This window comes from Protopterus annectens, chromosome 13.part0 (genome assembly GCF_019279795.1).
Source record: "Protopterus annectens isolate FY-2018-M chromosome 13.part0, PAN1.0, whole genome shotgun sequence".
Classification (NCBI taxonomy): Eukaryota; Metazoa; Chordata; order Ceratodontiformes; family Protopteridae; genus Protopterus; species Protopterus annectens.
The window spans coordinates 256,555,352-256,570,014 of record NC_056747.1 but is presented as its reverse complement, the minus strand read 5'-3'; the positions used below and the strand labels follow the sequence as shown (position 1 = coordinate 256,570,014).

The 14,663-nt window shown below is 44.5% G+C and overlaps 1 protein-coding gene across 1 annotated transcript in view; it reads right to left on the bottom strand.

The window, feature by feature from the left end:
• The window catches only part of SBNO2 (strawberry notch homolog 2), a 2,660,605-nt gene that overhangs the window by 70,971 nt on the left and 2,574,971 nt on the right, over positions 1–14,663 (bottom strand). The gene's annotated exons all lie outside the window — the stretch shown is intronic.

Here is a 14,663-nt window from a genome sequence, read left to right as displayed (position 1 = left end):
TGGTAATTAATGCTTGAAGGGACGAACTGGTTGGCTTCCAGGATTCCCTGGTGGGACTTGAAAATCTGTAAGGTTGGGGACCCTGTGGAATGAGGCCGTCCCCTGTGGGAGGTTTTCCTGGGTTTGTAGAGAAATGGAGCATGTGCTTCCTTTTAGTGGTTTGTTTTAAATGGCCTTGCCCTCTGCCCCTGAAAAACTGACTGCGCTGGTCAGTTTTCTAAAATTTTTAGCCTGTCAAGGTAGAACCTGAGTTTCTGCAACCCGGAGTGCAGGATCCTTTCCCTTTATTCTGGGATTGGAAAAAGGGTTTTCAAATGGATGGTTGGTTTAAAAGCCAACGGGATCCCACCTTGGGCTAAAAGAGGGGTTAGGAGGGAAACCCTGTCCACATGGAAGTAATAATTCCAAGCCAAAAGGGGGCCCTGAAATAGCATTTGCTGAATAGGGCTCTAAGGCGTTTTAAAGAGGGAATTTTAACCTGTTTAAAGCCGGCTAAAAAGGGGAAGTGTGGCTTTATCTTAAAGGCCCCGGAGGGGGGGACTCTGGGGGGTTTAAATTGTTAGTCCTCTGGGAACTGTTTTCGAGGGGAAAGAGGGGTGGCTCAGATTTAATGAGTAATGGCAACATAATTTAATTTTGAGAAGGATACCTTGGGACGCCTGCTAGGTAATCAGATTTGGGAAAGGGCAGGTGTGCCTTCCTTGAGCTGGTTAAAACAGATCTTTCCACTTTTCTGAATAGGACCCAATGGGCCCCCTTGGCCCGGGAAAAAAATACACCTGTTTGCAGGGGTGGTGAGTTTTGGGAAAAGCCAGGCTGAGGTTCAGGGTTTGCACTAGGATGAAAACTCCCCCTCCTGCTGGGCAGCAAAAGGGGTCCTAGGGGGGGTGGAGCGTCAATGAGGGGGGGTACCAGGCTGGGTGTGGCCAGTCTGGTGAAAAGGATTGTTTGGCCTTCCTGTTTGATCTTAAACTTTGGAAGGGGGCAGAGGGAAAAAGGCGATTGGGAATTTTCCCCATGTAAAGGGATGGGGCATCCATTTCCAAGCTTCTGTGGGGAAATTCTGGTGCAAAATTTGTTTAATTGATGGTTTTGGGGAAAAGCAAAGAGGTACCCTGGTGTCCCCCCCTGTTTTAAAAGTTTGAAGAGTTTGGTTCCAGTTTCCATTGGGGGTTTAATTTCTGCTTGTCATCTCCCAGTGAATTTTGTTTGCCGGGCAGGAATGAGCTGCTGCACTTGGTTGCAAGGTTTTCCACGAGATGGAATGCAAGGGGAGGATGGTTCCCTTTTGTTTTTACCACCTTGGTGTTGTTTTTTTTTAAATTGTCCCAGGAAAGGTTTTGAAGGTTCAAGCTTTCTGTAACTAACATTTCTTTTGATTGATATGCAGGGAATTTTCCGGGGCTCCAGCCGAATGATTTCCTGCCAGTAGCCCCCAGCATAGTTTTGGGTCTGTTGTCGGGGTTTTTGGGACAGGGGGGAGAAAGGGTCCCTTGTTGTGGTTGAAACCCCCTTGCCCAAAAGGAACTTGTCCTTGGCAAGGAATGATAGGAAATTTTTCCTCCTGAAATGTTAAACCCCAGAACTTTTAAGACCATTGGTTTCCTCATATGCAGTTTGCATTGGTTTATAGAATCATGAGGCCAGGGTTGCAGTATTTTTCTTGCAGAAGGGGTTTGGGGCCGGGTTTTTGGAAAATTTGTAAAAAACCTGTTTTTGGAGTGGGTGCCATCTGGGAATTGTGTCCTTGCTCCCGGAAATCAATTTTTTGGGGGAAGAGTGTTTTATTTTCTTGAGGTGTACCCAAGTTGGGTTTTTTAAAAAATGCCAGGTGTGGAGCAATTTGTTCCCCCTGAAAGGAATTGTCCAAGTTGGGTAAATTTTTTTCTCTCCCCAGTGAATGGCGGGGCAGGTTTTAATCCCTGGGCCAGTGTGCCAAAGGGAATGCAGAGTGTAGGATAGCCTGCCCTAACGTGTTTTCCCTGCAAGATTCCCTTTAGGGATGTGCAGTGCTTTTAAGTCTGGGTGATACCCGGGGAGCCCTTTGGCTCATGGAAGGAGCTGTTGAGTGTAAGCATTTTGAATTTTGGCCACCAGGGGGTTGGTTTGAAGATCCGGTGGGCCCCAAGGGTTTTTCGGGGCACCAGGAACGCCTGGAGTAGAAACCCTGTCCCTTTTGTTTTTGGGAACAGGCTGAATAGCCCTATACTGAGAAAGAAATACTTTTTTTGGGCCTCTCATTTTGGGGGAAGGGCTGGTTTTGGGGTTTGGCAAGAGTGGAAATAAATTTTTCCCAAATTTTTAAACCCTTTCCCTGGGTAAATCCCCCAGTTTTTAAAGGGGGTTTTCCTCCGGGGTCAATCTTGGGGCATGGCTGGAAGGTTAAAGGGAAAGTAGGAAACTTTTTCCATAGGGGGTGGCTTCCACTCCCTGTTTTGAGGAGGGATTTGTTTTCTGTGCATACCCTGAGACTGTATCTTTGGGCTTTCCCCCGGGTTTGCGAGAAGGTCTGGAGGGCGGGAAAGGACCAGTTTTTGAAGGCCCAATCCCTCTAATCTAGGGGGCTGACCTGTAAGAAATTTTAAAAAGTTTAAGATTTGTTTTTCCCCATTTTTAAGAATACTTCGCAGGCCAAACTTCTGGAAGGACATCAAGTAATTTTGTTTTTGACAGGTCGGGCAAGATTTGTTCCTTTCGCCAACTGTTTAGAACGACCCAGTGAAGAGCCCTGAAATGTTTAAAGGGCATCAAAACCACATGCAAAGTTTTTTAAAACTTGGTTTGCGAAGTTTAAATTTGTAACTTTTTTCTGCACAATCGGGAATAACATTTTTTTTAATTGTCAAAAATAGACTTAACTTGTGGCTTTGCCCTGTGGCAAGAGTTCAGGGGAAAATTTTTTTAACCCCATTTTTGAGCCCAAATCCCTGCCCAAGGGGTAGGGTTTTGGCAGTGCCTTAATACCTTTTCCTGAAATCCTCTGGAAACCACAGGGGGTTTTAAAGAGAAATTTTGACAGGTCTCAATTCTTCAGGCTTTCTGGGAGCAAGGGGAAAGGGCGGGGTAAGTGTTCCATAAAACACACTCAAATAGGAAAGGGGAATGCTAACCTTTTTCTGACAATCCACCTTTTTTTATTGTTATCCTGGATTTAAAGGAAATGCTTTAGGGTATGAAAGGGTTTTCAAAAGAAATCCTCGGGGGAGGCTGGGGGAATTTGAATTTGCATCTAATCCTTAGGTGCGGGATTCCTGGAACACAGGGGTAAAGATGATCAGGTATAAAATCAGAAGGAAAATAATTCGTCTTTTAAAGGGGCTTCCCTAATTAAAGAATAAGGCTTCAGCCATTCTAACATTTTTTCTGTGGATGGGGCTTAGAATGTTTTTGGTGCGTTTCACAAAGAACTCGGGGGGCCTGAGAAGTAGATTTTTAAAAAGAGTCTTTTTTAATAGAACATCGAAGGTTGAAAATCAGAAGGGTCCTGCAAGGGCCTTCCCATAAGGGTAAAATCTCGGGCCATTTAACATTCGGCTTTGGACTTGAATGGGTCCGTAAGGGGCCCGAATCGGCGGAAGGGGGTTTGAAAGTCATGAGTAGGCGGGTTATTGAAAAGGTCGACTTTTTTGGACTTGCTCGCTCTCCCCCTTTCGGAAGATCGGAGTCATGGCTTCCAAAGCCATTTCAGAAGACGGAATGAGAGGAAAGGGGTTGAACAAAACAGCCGGGGAATAATAGTTGCAATGGCAAAGTTTGAGACCCCCAAATAGTTTTGAACGGACCGACACAAGCCATTCGGGCCAAATAGGTGAGAGTAAGAAAAAACCTGTGATTTTTGGTTTAAGGGCAAACAAGAATTTTTTAAATGGAACAAGAAAAAGCACCCCAAGGGGTCTTGTTTGGCTTGGGTTTTAAAATCTAAAATGAAAATTTCAGGTATGTCCGGCACTTGAACTTTTTCGCCCCCCGGGACAAGAAAAGCTTTTAATGGGTCCTAGTTTTAACCCCGTGACCTAAAAGGGATAGGTAAGCGAACCGACTTGGATTCGGGCTGGGGCTCCTGACAAAAAAGTGTGATGTGCCGTGAAAAAAAGAACCGGGGGGGAACTAAATCTGGTGGGTAAACTGAAAATTTCCAAATCTTTTTGGACTGAGGAAAACCTGGCATTCCCATTGGAAATGCAAAGGGGGCAAAAAAAGAAAAATTTTGGAGGCAGAAGGAAGGGATTCATCTGCATCTGAATCCTCAAAAATCATGTCTTCATAATCAAAAACCCAAAGAGTCGAACCTTGGTCAGATAAAGCTGAAGGACAAGTCTTTTTTTTTTAGCGGGGGAAGGCTGTTTTCCCCAATCAGCATGATAAGGGTCTTCCATTTTAAACATATGTGATTGGGGGAAGGAAGCAGGTGCTTGAGTTAGGGTCATCGGTTTATTAGGTAGCTCATACTTTTGGCCTTAGAAACCCTTTTTAGGAAGAACTGAAGATGAAAAAGGTCATCGGTTTGTGAATATGGTAGGGGAAAAACGAAAGTCCCCACAGCTGGGACCCACCCAAGGTAGAGACATCCACAGGTTCCGAGTCAAAGAGTCTCGGCATACTGGACTAACAGGTCTGTAGCGTTTGGAATCCATCGGGGGCATCGGGGGCTGAAAAACCCTCACTGAGTACCGGAGAACCCACAGCTTAATGGAATTTGTCAGTAGGTTTGGACCAGGGGGTCTCTGTCTTTATCCTTATGTTTTTGAAGATCTGCTGTTGGATGGAACGAAGGGACTAAAAGGGAAAATATCGAGCTAGAATAAGGGCCCACGGACAGTTCTGGCATTGAACAAAGCAAAAAGGGACAGCGGGGGCCATTGTGGTTTTAACAAGTGCTGCAGGAAGAATGAAATCTCTGTGGTATTTGCTTTCCATAGGCGACAACTGTTAACTTTTCTGACATCAGTTAGAGCAAGAAAAAGGATCCCCAACTGGGTTCTTAGCTTTAGAAGACTTCAACTTAAATTTAAAAACGAAACTCAGGTAGCCCGACAAGCACCTGCAGCTTCTGTTTGGCCTTGGCAAGAAAGACATAATGGTGTCAGCCTCCGTATACTACTGATGACCTGAAGCCCGGGCCCTGAAGCGACAGAAACCCCGAGAAACACTAGGCCTCTGGTATTCGGGGACTGAGGGCTACCCTGGCAGGATAACCCAAATGTGATGACTAAAAAGTAAAAACCTACCATAAATGTAGATGTTCTGCTTATACAGCTGCAGTCATAACAGATGGGTTCTCCGCTGGTCCTCGGTCCCAAAAAAGTCTAGGTCCGGGCCTGTTTCGCGCTTTCCTGACGGGGAGGGTAAAAAAGAACCAGTCGACTCCATTTTCTTCAGTTTTTCTTGCCCCAGATGTCAGGTGAGAAGGAAGGCAATACATAAATTTGTGAATAAAGCAATGCAATATAATCAAAATACAGTGGGCAAGAAAAACACCAAAAAAGAATCCCCCAATCAGGTTGTATGAGGAGGTGTTAGCCAATAGGCCTGTCCCAAGAGGGAAGGAGGGGGGGAAACCGGGACTGCAGCTGTATAAGCACAACATCGATCCACTAAAATATCCGGGAACCCCTTTCCCCAAAGACCTTAGCGACCACCTAATCACCTATATTATCAAACACAGAAGCTCAACAACTAACCCCCAAAAGATCTGTAAGAAATAAGAAGAAATTTAAAACAACAATTTCTTGCTGAACTTAAATCCTGTCACTGGTCCATCCTCAAAACCCTCCCCCTACAGGAGATTTTACTTACTTTAACAATACTTTCCTCAACATAGATCCCCCCTTTGCAAATTAGAACTAAAAAAGATAGCACCTTGGCTAACCAGGAGACTAAAACTAAAATCAAACTGGACCAGGCCTGGAACAAATGGAGAGCCCCCAAAAACCCCGGGACCGCATTAAATTCCAACAACTCAGAAACTAGACTAAACAGCCATTGTTCAAGAAAAAAACAGTATTACTCCCAAAGGACAAACACCAAAAAAACCCAAAAGTTCGGGGCGGGTTTTTCCTCCTCCATCCTGGGAAATCTACCACCCCAAGAAACTATGGGAAAAAATCCGGGAAAGCCAACCCCTTTAACCCCCTTTCGGCTACCATACAGTCTCCAGCCACCCAGATAACTAACACTTCCTCATCACCCAACGCTTGTGACTCAACTCCCCCTTTTTAAATTAGAACCTGTACCTACCCAGTACACCCCCTCTTAAAAACTTAGACCAACCTTTAGGGGCAGATCACCTCCCAGCGAATCTTCAGATAGCGCCGGGAATCTCCCCCCATATCTATCTTGATCAACAGAACTATAAAGGCCACAATCCCATCTATTTGGAAAACCCAACATCATCCCTTCCACAAAGGTGGTACCTCCATGGAAACATCCAACTATAGACCGATAAATCCTGTCCCCTAGCTAAAATCTGGAGAGGTGTGTTCACAGACAACCCTGAACTACCTTTTTAGTCTCTTGTCTAATTCCCAACACGGTTTCCCCTATCACAGTCCCAAATGCCTCTCCTTTATTGACTCAATCAAAAAAACCGTAATAATAAACTCATATCCTCTGCTCTTTTTGGGCCTATGAAGCTTTCGACATGGTCAACCACCAGCTTCTGCTCCAAACCCTGGAAGGCTTACATCTAGATAACCCAGCCCAAAAGGGTTTAAAGCCTACCTCACTGGTAGGCAACAGGCTGTACAATGGCAAAACAGGCTATCTGGCCTACTCTCCAACACCACTGGGAGGGCTCCATACTTGGTCCCTCCCTTTTTCAGTCTTCATCAACAATCTTCACCTAGTTATAAAAGCCACCTGCATTCAATATGCAGATGACTCTACCCTGACCTGCTCTGACATCTCCTCTCACAACTCCAAATAAAACCCAGAACTGTTTCAAAAAATCAAAACTGGTTCACTGAACTGAAACTACTACTTAATCCCCCAAAAAAAAGTTGCTGCTATTTTTCCCCCAGCAGCCACCCCTTTGGTAATGAACCTCTATCTCCTAACAATTTTCATTCCATGTAAAATCCAGGGGGCCCTCATAGAGCCTGTTCCCAACACTAAACTATTAGGAGTAACTATTGACCACAGGCTGAAATTACACTCACATTAGCAATTCCATCAGGGCAGTTAATAAAAATCGGTTCAATGTACAAGTTTTTTGACCCCTCATGCCAAACTAACCATTGCTGCACTCATCTTTCTCTTCCTCCTGTACTTCCCATCCTATCTTTCCTCAAAAAAACTCAACATGCTGTGAAAACACATAGCTAGATTTATAACTGGGAAACCCCCAACCCCTCACTGCCTTAACCTGGGAAAATTTCGAATGCCCAATCTTCTCAACTTCACCCCCAAATATTTAAAATAATTAACCAACCTGCTCTGAGCAAAGTATTTCCACCCCACTCAAACCTTAATTGCCTCCAGCTAATAGTGTTCAAAAAAAACATCAAATAAGAACTTGTGATGCCATCTATGAACCCCAGGGAAAAACCCGGGAAATTTACTTCCAAACAACTTAAGAAGTATAACCTAAATTATTTAAAATTAACCTCAGCCAATTCCTGAAATCACACTGGTTTTGTCCTTCCCCAAACCAGACTAAACCCAGCCAACAACCAACTAGACTCATCACTTCCTGAGACAGTACCCCCCCTCTAGCTTTCTCCAACCTCCCCAAAGAAGGTGAAAGCAATTTTTTTGATGTAATTTATAATTTTTAAAATATTTTTACTCTGTATGTTCAATTTTTTCATAAATTCTCAGGTTTTTGTTGGGTTTTCTCCCGGCCTCTACTGAAAAAAGGGTATGTATCCAGCTAGAAGCCCGTCAACAAATGTAAAATAAATAAATAAATACATTTATGGTAGGTACAAAACTGTACTATGTTCATCGTGCATACAGCTGCAGTCATAACAGATGGGTAGAATCCCAAAGCTAAGAAAGGGGTGGTAGGCATAGGGGAACTAGGAGGAGCCAGAATGCCCTGCAAGACTGCAGTGGCAAAGCCTGCTCTAGTTTTGGGAAAGGGAGGGGGAGTGCTTGGAGAAGGTATGCACAAAATCCAATGGCTGCCCCAAAAAATCTTTGGGGAACTCCTCTGAGGAAAGCTGCAGAGGTAGCTGTGGCCCTTGTGGAGTGAGATCTGATGCCTGCAGGTACAGTTTTACCATGAAAAGAGTAACAAAAGTGTATGCATGGGCTATCCATTTTGAGATTGTCTGTTTGGAAATTGGTTTCCTTGAGCTCCTATAGCATAGGACACAAAGAGCTGTTCTGATTTTCTGAAAGGCTTTGTTCTGTCCAAATAATAACGCGCTTTTGTGGATGTCCAAGGAATTGTAGTCTCCCCTTTGTTTTGAGGATTAGGTAAAGGTAAGTGTATAGCCTGATTCAAAGCTACCCTGGATAAACCCTTTTGGGATAAAGGACGGGTTGGTTCATAAGGAAACTCTGTCCTGATGGAAGATGATAAAAGGCTGCACAGCCATGAGGGCTTGTAGTTCCAAACCCTCGAGCTGAGGTGATAGCCAAAAGGGAAAACTGTTTTCAGGACAAATATTGCAAATCTGTTGAGGCAGCTGGCTCAAAAAGGAAAGGCTTTTCTAGAATGAAATTGAGATCCCAAGCAGGTACTGGTTGTTTCCTTGGGGTTTTATATTCTTAGCCCCTCTGAGGAACTGTCTTAAGAGGGGAGAGAATAAAGGTGGATCAGTGTTGTATTCTGCAGAAATGGCTGAGGCATGGATTTTGATGGAGGAGAATGAAAGTCCACTGCTTAAAAGGGTAGATACTGTAATATTTGAGGTAAATTCAGTTTTCCAGGGTTCTGGCCCTTTTTCTCATTCCAGGCACAAAAACCCTTTCCATTTTGGAGTAAGCTTTTCTAGTAGACGGCCTTCTGGCCTCCAAAATGACATCCTGCACCTCCTTGGAGAGTAGGGTCTGTTGTGATGTTAAGGAATCTCCATGGGGCCCGATTGAGTGTTTTCAGCTGACTGTGAAGAGTTTTGAGCTGTGCTGAGTCAGAAGAGGCATTAGGGAGGGTCCATGGGGGAATGCCCGGCTCCTCAGGAGTGGGTACCAGTGTTTTCTTGGCCAGTCTGGAGCAATGAGAATCATCTTTGGTCTGTCTGCTCTGGTTTTAATAGAACTTTGGGCAGCAGAGGAAGAGGTGGAAAGGCATAAACTGTCATTGTTGTCCAACTGAAAAGAGAGCGCCCCCTCTCCAGGCCTGTGGATGAAAAGTCCTTGAGCAGAATTTTGTCAATTGGTGATTTTGTGGGAGGCAAAGAGATCTATGTCTGGCCTTCCCCATGCTTGAATTATCTCTGTAAAACTTGAGGATGCAACTTCCATTCATGTGGATCTGTCATATTTCTGCTTAGGTTGTCTGCCAGCGTGTTTTCCTTGCCTGGCAAGTACTGTGCTTGAAGTTCGATTTGTAATTCCAGAGCCATGTTCCAAAGTGACATGGCCAGCCTGCATAGGGGTATGAATGGGTTCCTCCTGTTTATGTACCACAATACTGTGGTGTTGTCTGTCCTTATCAATAGTTGACCTGGATGCAGAAGGTCTTTGAAAGCTATAATAGCATTTATTACTGCTAGCATTTCCTTTTGATTGATGTGAAGGTGCTTTTCTTTGAGACCATTTGCCCTGAATGCACCGATCTGTCGCCCCCCGGGGAGCCGGGCCTGTTGTGATGACTTGATTTGCTTGAGGCTTGCAGAATGGGAGACCGTGTTTGTTTGGCATGCTTGAGCCCACCACAGAAATTCCTTTTGAAGACATGGAATTAGTGGTATTATTGTTTCCAAACTGTGGCTGTGTTGAGACCATAGGTTTTTCAGGTACCATTGAAGTTTCCTCTTATGCAGCTTTGCACATGGGATTAGTAAGATGCAAGATGCCATGAATCCCAGAGCCTGCAGGATTTTCCTTGCAGTCAGCCTGGTGAAATTTTAGTGTTCTGAAGTATTGAGTTAGTTGCCCCCGCTTCTCTGGGGAGGTAGGCCATCTGGGTGTTTGTGTCCAAGTTGGCACCCAGGAAAATTATTTTCTGAGAGGGTATTAGCCTTGATTTCTTTTTGTTGACTGTGTATCCCAGAGAATTCAACAACATTATTACAAAAAACAGATGTTTCAGAAGTATGTGCTTGCTGTCGCTTTGGAGTCCAAATATGGGTATATCTATATGCCTTGAACTCTGCAGTAGGCAATTACTGATGCCAGGCATTTGTCGAATACTCTGGGTGAAGTAGATAAGCCAAAGGGCAATGCAGAGAATTGATAATGGGTTGAACCTGCAAGAAATCTGAGGTATCTTCTGCAATTTTGTCTGATTGGGACATGCAGGTATGCCTCCTTGAGGTCCAATGTCATCAGCCAAGACTCCTTCCCCAGCCTGGGAAGAAGCTGCTGTAATGTGAGCATCTTGAATTTTGGTCAGTAAAATGTGTTTAGGATGGATAGGTCCAAAATAGGTCTCCAATTTTCCCCTTTCCCTTTGGGACCAGGAATAGTCTGGAATAAAAAACCCTTTACCTTGTTTGAGTAGGTACCTCTTGAATAGCTTTCATGTTCCCTGAGATCTGAAATTTGTCTTTGTGCCTCTGCCCTTTGATTGTGTGGCAGGTTTGGCATGCCTCTCATTTTGGAAGGGTGTGAAAATGGAATCTGTAGCCTCTGTTTATAATGTCCAGGATCCATTTGTCTTTTGTGACAATATGCCAAAAAATAATGCCAGTTTTCCGCCTAAGGGTGCTGCCATTTGAGCCTTGCTTGGCATGCAAAGGGGAAAGTCATTTTTCTTTCTGAATGGCTGGAACTATCCTCACCACCTCTTTGTGTAGGAGCTTGCCATTGTCTGCCTCTAAACGATCCTTTAGATTGCCCCTGCCCCTCGGGGGCCCGTATCTACCTCTTTGGGGTCTGTCCGTGGCTGGAAAGGACCAATTTTTTGGGAAAGGGCCCAAATTTTTACTGAAATGTGGAGGTTGTACCTGTAGAAAATCTTTCACTGTTTGCATTGATTTAGCCTTTTCCTCCATTTTTTTAATACCTCCTCAGCTTTAACAACAAATAATACATCCTTTTGTAGAGGGGCATCTAGTAATTTAGCTTTGACATGATCTGGTAAGGTTTGCTCCTTGAGCCAGGCATGTCACGTATGATCCTGTTAAAAGCAGCTCTACATGAGGCCTCTAGAGCATCAAAACACATTGCAAGGTATGTTTACCCACTTGTTCTGCACTATGCATCAAATCCTGCAACTCCTTCAAGTCTGGTTGTTCAGGTTGTGACATTTTACTTTCAACTGTGATAACAGAAACTGTTGGTACTTTAGCATATGGAACTGGCAGTTTAATGCCCTCATGGTTAAGGTGGGGGGTGTATACCTTTTTCCCCACCTTTTTAAGGATCTGGAATTTTCTCGAAGGTAATGGTTTTAGCAGTGGAGGCCTTAATTCCCTTGGGGCCCTGTGAGATAGTTTCTGGGTCAGCCGCATGGCTTTTTTATAAAATTGGTGTGAGTCAGGAACCCGGTAGTACCTTCAGGCTTGACTGGGGCTGGAGGTAAAGAATCAAAGGGGGCCCCCAGAGTACACATCATCTAGTATGTCTAAGACAGGAGGTATAGAGAGGCCTGTGCTGGGGGGCAAGAGAAAATCCCTAAGCCTTTTTTTGGAATCTGAGTACTCTTGGCCTTCCCAGTGGAAGTGTTCCCCTTTAAAGGGATGCAAGGTTTCCCCCAAAAGAGTAATCCTCTGGGGGAGACAGAGGAATGGACCCCCAGCATCAGAACCTTCAAAAGGGGGGTAAGAAAGTTCCTGTTCATCAGAGTGTTGAAATAATGGTGGCCTGGTCAGAGGAGCTGGATTCTTCCTCCACTCTGGGCGTTTTGTCTGGGGGTTGTTGAGGACCCCCAATAAGTGTAATCAAATCCTCAGCCATTTTAAGCATCTGTTTTTTTGGCATGGGGCCTGGCGAAGGGCCCTGTGGGGCTTGTCTCTTAGAATGCATGGCTGCTTTAGACTTAGTGAAAGCCTTGATGAAAAAGAAGAGGAAGGTCTGAAGACACCTTGGGGGAGGCAGACCTGTCTACATTTTGAGATTCACCACCAAGAGTGGCTTGGTATCTGTAGTCGGGTGTGGGGGAGCCTGCACTGGCACAGAAGACACCGCCAATGAAGTGTCGGTAGGCAGGGGGTGGGGGGGCTTCCTGAGAACAGAACCAAAGTAGTCGGCTTTGGCGTGGTGTCAGTAGAGGGCCCCGGGCCTCATGTGTTGGTCCTTATCTTTGCTTTTTGTCAAAACTGGAGTAGTATCCAAAGACATAATATAGTTAATTTTTGCCAAAATAGTGCTGGGGAACTCCCCCACGCTTAATGGGGCTTTGTTGAATGTAGCACAAAACGACAGACCGAGGGCCCCTGGTGTGGGCCTAAGCAAAAAATGCAGAGGGAATGAAAATCCTTATGAGGTATTTGCTTCCCACAAGAAATACAATTATTAACTTTGTCTGACATCGGTCTGAGGCAAGAAAAGTTTAACGGGTTCTTAGCTTTCAAGAAGACTTGGGTTAAAATTTTCATAATTTCAGGAGCTGGCCAAATGGCACTTGCGAACTGCTTCTGCTTCGGGCACCGCACGGCAAGAAAGACTGGGGAAAAAGGCCGGATGGTTCTTTTTTACCCCTGGCGCACTGACATCAGGGAAGAAGCGCGACAACCGACGCCCGGGCCTAGACTTTGGAATTCGGGCCCACGAGGACCCGCCTGACGGCAGGAGAACCCATCTGTTATGACTGCAGCTGTATGCACGATGAACATCAGTGAAACACGAAGAACATCAGGAGGAACATGTGCATCCAGAAGAAAAAAAAAAGGGAAAAGAGAGCAGAAGGAGGAAAGGGGGAATACTGCAGGACATAGGTAATCTCTAAACTTTGGACTCAACCCAGTTCAGATTAATTAAAGGTAGATCATGATGGCTGACTTCTTCGAGAAAGTCAACAAGGCCCTGGACGAGGGAAAGACTGTGCATACCACCTATCGACCTAGTCAAGGCATTTGACACAATCCCCAACTCCGTATTATATAGAAACTGTCCCATTTAGGAATTAACTCCTACATTACCAGATGGGTATTGTACTGACAAAGTGGATGATTTCACCTTTGGCAAAAGACCAGTCAACAGTGGCGAACCACAGGCTTCTGTGCTGCGCCCCTTACGTTTGAATTTATTTTCACAAGTCCAGGCTTGTGAGAGTCTGTGGCCAACCAAGTTTGCTGATGATTGCAAATTGGGAGAAATAGAGTTCCCCAAGGATGTTAACATACTGCAGACAGGGGTAACACAGACAAATGATTGATGCCAAAGCCATGGATTAAACCTAAATGCAAAAAAAATGCATTATTACTTTTGGGAAAGCTGACATCCCTGATAATTACATTATAGACAGCATCCCCTTAAGTGTAGGCCCAGTGGGCGTGATCTGGGTTCTCAGTTTGAAAGCAATATGAACTTTGACCACCATGTATCCACAGTAGTAAAGGGAAAACCTTCTTTTGGCATGTCTTATAAGTAAAGGCATCTCAATCTACTTTCACAGAACAATTCTATTACAGGCCCTCATCACACCAATAATGGAGTACAGTGTCCTTTGTATGTGCTCCTCAGACACCTGCACAACCGGGAGACCACAGAGGTTTCTCACCAAGAAATTACAAAGTAAAAAAATAAAGAAGTTATGTACTTAGCATGATGTTCCATGTATTGTCCATCTGAACATTATTATGTGTGGGTTTGGAGCCATCCTTGGCTCTGACTGGCCCCTTAGAAAGCCTGAAAACTTCTGATTGGCTCATGGCTAATGGGCATCCCATGATGCATGCCCATTCCCAGATCTTGTTTGCTATACTCTATCAGGATAAGACAGAAAAAGGACAAAGGTCCGAAGAATAAACTGTAAAAAAGGGCCAAAAAAAAACTGTAGAAAAGGAAAAAATGTATCCAGATCCTCCAGAAAGGGGCTGGTGGGGTTGTAATAATGTTCAGCGAGATGAACTACATACATGGAATTTATGGTGAGTACATAACTTCTTTATGTTATTTGTTTTTCTCCTTATTTTGTGGGACAGCCCCTAGCATCTTGAATGGGTGGCTCACTCCTGAGTACCGTGGAACCAAACGTTCTACCCCTGGAAGTTAAATCCAATTTATAATGTGAAATGAAGGTATCAGGGGGAGCCCATGTTGCTGCACATATATTATCAATAGGTGTCCTGGCTTGGAAAGCAGCAGAAGTAGAGAAGGACCTGGTGGAATGCGCTGACTTTAAAGGGTAACTCCTTTCCTTGAGAACTGTAAATAAAGGAAATACAACTAGAGATCCAGTTCAAAGTGTAACCTTGAAACTGGCAAGCCCATTCTCACCTCAGCAAAGGAAATAAACAACTGTTCTGATTTTCTAAATTCTTTGGTCAGGTGGATATAGAAACATAGTTGCCTGTGCACTTCCAATTGGTGGAATGTATACTCTGCTTTACTGGAGTGATTAGGGGAAAAACACTGGCAATTCAATGGTTTGGTTTAAGTAAAATTGA